This window comes from Rhinichthys klamathensis, unplaced genomic scaffold, assembly GCF_029890125.1.
Source record: "Rhinichthys klamathensis goyatoka isolate OS25496 unplaced genomic scaffold, OSU_Roscu_1.1 h1tg000007l_1, whole genome shotgun sequence".
NCBI lineage: Eukaryota > Metazoa > Chordata > Actinopteri > Cypriniformes > Leuciscidae > Rhinichthys > Rhinichthys klamathensis.
This window is the reverse complement of record NW_026606560.1, coordinates 210243-217680: the sequence shown is the minus strand read 5'-3', so window position 1 is coordinate 217680 and position 7438 is coordinate 210243.

The window sequence follows — 7438 nt, the reverse complement described above, 5'->3', positions numbered from 1 at the left end:
CTATTGCATTCAATTGTCTTATCAATTAAATTTTCAGTCGCATTTATTAATAGTTTAATGTTACACCCCATATGGAAAAGGTTTGCTAAAAACTCCTGTGATTCTTATATGTTCCAACAGAATATTGTAAGGGACATATATGCTGCAAAAACCACATATGTTTTAAACATTTAAACTACACACACAAGCACACATTTTAATTACAAAAATATTTTATTAGAATGTGTTCTACAATATACAGTTGCATATTTCACATATCAATAGTTTTCATTTTAAATCCTGCATCACCAGATTTCATTTTCATTTGTGACAATTTCTCTAAACTTTATCACAGTACTACTAGGTATACAACAGTTCTATTCTTAACCTACAAACATAAAACTTTCCTAAATGTTGAAGTGATTCTTATGCGTATCACTCTAAAAAATAATTCAGTGGCTTAGTAAATATCACAGTAATAATTAACTTTATTACCTAAAATCTCTGAATATCACTTGATAGTTTGAGTTGAACATAGCCTACCGAAATAATTGACTAAAACTCCAACAATAAATTTTGTCTGAAATTTACAGTTATATTTAAGTTTGAAGTTTTTCACTAAAATAATTTAGTATTTGACTAACCAATTATTTATTTAAAATACACTGAGCTAAATTTGTGAAATTTCCATCACAATATTTGAGAATGGATAATTAAACTAATCTGTTTCAAGAACCACAAATATTACTTAAATAAAATCAATATTATTAATATTTAACAAGCATAAGAAATTGTATTTTACTGTCTATGATTACAACAACGCACCCCTCCCCCACCCTCTGACGTGACGACAACTCGACGGTTGAGTGAGCGCGCGCTGTTTGAACTCCAGTGCAGAACAGTTCTCCTCTCCTCAGCCTCGCAGAATTGGTGCATTTCCTCTGTGAAATTCAGGTGTGTATGTTTTATTTTATCCGTATAATCATTAATGTGCTTTAAATAATTTTATTTAATGTGAAGGAACATACAGAGACGCAATGTTACTCGCCTTAAACGAGTGTCGACTCGCGCCTGCCTTTTCGCGTGATTGTAAGGCCTCGCATATAAAACACACGACTATATTCTTAAAGATAATGAATTATAACTAATTTGGATGATAAAATGTCCTCAGAACTGTGCACTGTTTGTTTATTGGCAGGTTATGGAGTCAGTCGCGTCGCAGCATCTTTCGGCTGTGAGTGACGCAGGACGGCGGTGTAAAGTTAGAGGTTCCCCCGCAGAGGCGAGTCCATCTCCGGCACGCGAAACAGCGCTGATCCGGTGGATACTGGATAACAGACCGGTTGATTACACTTGAATTACTTTATTGTTTAGGCCTAAATGTTTAATTTTTACTTCGAAAATGTTTCTTACATGAGTTTAGATGTAGGCAATATTGCATACGTGTTAAAAATAGTATAAAATATATGCTGTTTTGCTGGAATGTTAGGCTACTAATCGACAATAAAGGCCAATGTCATGTAGTTATACCGGTGGTTGTATGGAATATTTTTTACAAAGGTTTAGAGGAAATAAAAAAGTTAATATTACTGCCATATAAACACAGTTTATATTACTCATAAATATTTGTTTTTAAATGTTTCCCCCTAATTATTTCTACTCAAGTTTATTTGTTAATGTACCAAATGCAGTTACTCGGATCTATTTAATTTGTTTTACTAACATTTACTCAGTTAATACAGTGTAAGTAATTGCTTTCACTGCTTAAAAATCTAATCAATATTCTAAGTTTAAAAATGTTTCACCAAAAAAATTGAGTAAATCATATTAAATGTTTTTAGAGTGCATCACCACCAGAGTTCATGTCACATACAAAAACATATTCCAGCCAATTTTAATCACTGTTCTAGAAACATATTTGACTCAGCTTTGTTCATTTGCAATAATATGTTATGATTTTGTTCACAAACAACAGGCCCAGACAGTTAACAATTAATACACAATCTTACAATATCATTTCTTTTCAACTGCTCTTTCAAATCCTGTAGTAAAATTAACAGTCTTCATAAAGATCAGTGATATTCTGACAGTAATCCTCTAACCGGCATCTGCACTGTACAATTTAAAGGGATACTCCACTTTAAAATGAAAATTTTCATCATATACTCCCCCTCATGTTGTTTTAATCCTTAATGAATTTCTTTCTTCTGCTGAACAGAAAGGAAGATATTTAGAAGAATATCAGTAACCAGACAGTTTCTGGTCTCATTGACTTACATAGTATAAAAGTCAATGAGACCAGAAACTGTCTGGTTACTGATATTCTTCTAAATATCTTCCTTTCTGTTCAGCAGAAGAAAGAAATTCATAAAGGATTAAAACAACATGAGGGGGAGTATATGATGAAAGAATTTTCTTTTTAAAGTGGAGTATCCCTTTAAGAATCTGCCAACTGCATATAAGTGAATCAGATGTTGGTCATCAAAACATGAAATCTGTACGAAACACATAAACAAATGACACAAAATGTGTATAAATTCTATATGACTTTAATTTGACTAGCATATAATTAAATATAAGAACTTTAAATTATTATATATGAATTTTATATATTTCGAGTAATACCATACACATTTGCATACTTTTGTCATGTAAAACTCATACAAGTCTTTTAACAGTATTCATACATAACGCAAAAATCCCCTACAAGTTGTATGTGTGTTATTTAGTATGAAATGGGCCATAATCGGTCTGATTTTGTATAGGACATGTATTGGCCTTATATGAAACACAGAAGGTAATTCTGGCCGATTTAAGTAAGGAAGATAATATATGGTTGCTGTATATGAACCATGCAGGTTTTTTTCATATGGGTTAAAAATACCTTCTTTAATTGTTTAACCATTTTGTAATATTTGGTTTATTTATTGTGAAACACAAAAGGCATTTTCTCCTATAGACCCATAATACACTAAAACATAAATTCACAAAAGACATCAATTTTATTAGCTTGGTGTAATCCAAATCTTTAGAATCCATGCGTTGTTTGCAAAAAACAGATCCAAATTCAGCTCTTCATCCAGTGATCTTCATAATTTCTCTCAGCAGAGACCGTAAACGCCAAATCCTGGCATCCCGCGCTCGTGGTGAATTCAAATTCAAAAATTGCGCCCGAAGCGTTACGACATGTTTTACAGCAGTGATATCAGACGCTCATTGGCTCTCGCATGCTTCGTCACAGATTGCGACATGCCATGTTTAATTGGTGTACTACATTTGAAATGGAGAATCGCGCGCGCCTTCAAAGAGCGAACCGAAACCGGATTAGCGTTTTCATGGATTAATAACTTAAATTCTGCTCTATAACGTTACCTCATACAAATATATTATATAGCCTACTGCCAGAGAGGACTGCGACACATCGTCCTGTGAACGACTTTTGGTACCGGTTTTGACATTTTCTCACTAAATAAAATTATTGCGATTAAACGTGTAACGTTATGTCTGTGTTTTTCTTTATAATTGTAACATTAGTTACATAGTTTTAAGAAATGGTTAGGTGTAGGGGTAGGATTAGCCTAGTGGCTCAAACTATATTTTAATGCTTTATTGTTAATAAAACTGCCATTTCCCTACACATTATTTTCATTACGTTTGATCCTTTTAATATTGTCTATAAAATGGGTATGTTTAGGTGTGGGAGTAGGGTAAAGGGATCTTACATTTATAATCTATAAAATGTTCTACTATGTTTTCATATTGCAGTTCCATAAATACTGTGAGCCAAAATGTTGAGAAAAATGAAGCTGTTTCCCTTTTATGCAGTCCTCTGGGACTTTTTGCTGTTTAAAAAAAAAAGGTTGTGTATTTTTCACTTTTTCTGTCTAGTAAACAGTAGTTAATGTCTTGAATCTAGTAGGTAAAATGTCTTGAATCTAGAACAGTATTACTTTTGTTGAGCTTACAATAAGGTAGCCTAAATACACTTGAGATGATGACAGGATGGTAAATTATGGCTTATTATGGCAAAAGAGCACTGCCTAATATGAGTCAGGAATGCTAACTTCAAGGCATTTTGTCTCAAAATGCCCGTTTCCAATCTTATTTCAAGTTGGTGGTGACTTAAATCTAGAACAGTGTAACAATTATAGAACTAAAAATTAGTTAAATACACTTGAAACAAACAGGATGACAAAAGAAAATGCTACTTTTGAGCATGACTAGCTTATTATGAGACACAAAACATCACAATACTAGTAAAATATAGCTAAAAATGAGTTTTCCCAGCTAATTTCAAGATCACTCATATCTTTTAAGGCTTAAATATAATGTCTTATTTCAAGAAATCTTACCAAGAGAATTTTCACTTGTTCCATTGGCAGATTTTTTTGCTTATTACAAGCAAAAATATCTTGTATTCATTTTTTTTTGCTTATTTTTGGAGGGGCCTTTTTTCCAGTGTGTTTGCTTCACATAAAAAAAAAGAAACACAAAAAAACATAATGGCGAGTTAAATATCTTTTAAATTATAACCGATAATATCGGATTATTTATAAACTATTTTTTTTCCCAGATAAACCAAGAAACAGTAACAATCTATAGCAAACCTGAAACCATTGCATCAGTCCTTAGAACAGCACAAACTTCGCCAGTACCAGTAGTGAAAAACGGGCTCACACAGGTTGGACTTTTAAAATTCAGACACTGCAGCATTTCAACTGTTTGTTAAGGGAATTTAAATTATACACTTAAAATAATATTTTAAAGGGACATTTTAAGACTTTGCATACACTGTAGGACAAAACAAAATATTGCTTAAGCATTCACGTGATTGCATGTCTTATACTGCATTACCTGAGAGGATGAGTGAAGAGGTTTGGAAGAGTCCCAATATCAGCCACATCATGAGAAAGAGGTTGAGTAAGAAGAAAAAGTGTGGCAGCAGACACTATGAGATTACACTTAACTGTATATAGTAGTCGACAACATAATGAAGTGTGTGGGAGGGCTGAAAGCTTATTTGCCTAGAGCAGTAAGCTTTTTTCTTTTTTTTTAAATTTAAATAATATTTTTGCATAACAGATTTTAGCACACCTTTAAGTGGATCCTATGATGTAATATAATTCACTAAACCTCCTATGGATTTAACACAAACGTAGCATTAAATTGTTTACTGGGTGAACAAGTGATGTATGATATGTTTTTAACTTATTTAAATATGCAATAGTTTCTTTGTGCTACATGATGTTGTGCTACATGATGCTACATGTACATCATCTTCCATTCGTCGCAAAAACACTTGGAGTTGTTTTTCAACCATTTATTTTCGACCAGATATCTTCCTTTCTTACACAGAACAACCTCCTGGACAACAACCAGTCTGGTTTCAAAAGTGGACACTCAACTGAGACTGCCCTGCTCTCAGTAATTAAAGCTCTGAGACTGGCAAGAGCAGCTTCCAAATCCTCAGTTCTCATCCTGCTGGATCTGTCTGCTGCCTTTGACACAGTTAACCACCAGATCCTCCTGTCAATCCTAAAGATGAAGGGCATCTCTGGAACCGCACTCCAATGGTTCAAGTCGTACCTCTCAGGTAGGTCCTTTAGGGTGTCGTGGAGGGCTGTGGTGTCTAAGACCCAACATCTAGCTACTGGAGTGCCTCAGGGCCCAGTGCTTGGACCACTTCTCTTCTCCATCAACATGACATCACTAGGATATGTGATTCCGAAAGATGGCTTTTCCTATTACTGCTACGCTGATGACACACAACTCTACCTCTCATTCCAGCCTGATGATCCGACGGTAGCTGCTCGCATCTCAGCGTGTCTGACAGACATTTCTGGCTGGATGAAGGACCAGCACCTCCAACTAAACCTTGCGAAGACAGAGCTACTTGTGGTCCCGGCCAACCCAACACTTCATCACAACTTCACCATTCAGCTAGGCTCGTCATCCATAACTCGTTGTAATTTATGATCAATTGAACTTCACAGACCACATTTCTAGAACTGCCAGGTCATACAGATTTGCCTTGTACAACATTAGGAGGATTAGGCCCTTCCTATCAGAGCATGCTACATAACTCCTTGTCCAAGCGCTTGTTCTATCCAGACTGGACTATTGTAATGCTCTCCTGGCTGGTCTTCCTGCTTGCTCTGTCAAACCTCTGCAACTGATCCAGAATGCTGCAGCTAGAGTGGTCTTTAACGAGCTGAACACGTCACTCGTCACTCTGAACACGTCACTCCTCTCCTTACAAAATTGCACTGGTTGCCAGTTGCCGCTCGCATCAATTTCAAGTCACTGACATTTGCCTACAGAACAACCACCGGCTCTGCTCCCTTTTACCTAAACTCATTACTTCTGACGTATGTACCATTCAGAAACTTGTGCTCTGCAAGCGAACGTTGTCTTGTGGTGCAATCTCAGAGGCACAAAATCTCTTTCTCGGACCTTTACCATGACAGTTCCCTGCTGGTGGAATTGTCTGCCTAACTTAACCAGAGCTGCTGAGTCCGTGGCCATTTTCAAGAAATGGCTGAAGACGCATCTTTTTCGGCAGCACTTGATCCAGTAATACTAACACTTTCTCTTCCATTTATAAAAATAAAAAAAAATAAAAAAAATACATGTACTGCGTTAGATTAAACTGAGAATTGTTCTCATTTGTAAGTCACTTTGGATAAAAGCGTCTGCTAAATGAATAAATGTAAATGTTAATGATGTTCAAGCACAAGGTGGCTCTGTATTATTTTTTTGTAAAAATTTACATAACTACATAGACCTTTTTGTTGATGTTTTTTGACTTCCTGTAAACTGAGAATAACTTTCCAAAAATATGTCAGTAGATAAGCAAGGTCATTAAAGGCTTCTGTGACTCTCGTAAAATCCCCTTGGAAATGTATTCCTTTAAAATACACTACAGTTTGAAAGGAAGTTTTATATTTAATTTTTTAATGTGAAAGAAGTATCTTATACTCACTAAGGCTGCATTTATTTGATAAAAAAATTCAGTGAAAACAGCAATATTGTGAAATTGTATTACAATTTAAATGAACTGCTCTGTATTTTATATATAATTTCAAATGTAATTTATTTCTGTGATAACAAAGCTGATTTTTCAGCATCATTACTCCAGTCTTCAGTCACATGAACCTTCAGAAACCATTCTAATATGCTGATTTGGTGCTCAATAAACATTTATTATTATTTTATTATTATCAATGTTGAAAAAAGTCGTGCTGCTTAATAAATTTGTGGAAAAGTGTTTTTTTTCCCCGGAATTCCTTGAATAGAAAGTTCAAAAGAACATTTATTTGAAATATAATCTTAGATTTCACTGGATATCTGCTCTAGATATTTTAGCACTTTCAATGATTTAATTTGTGATCTGCTTCTTACTCTTGATAAACTGTATTAGGTAAGTAAATATTTTTTCAAACCACACAGAAAAGACAAA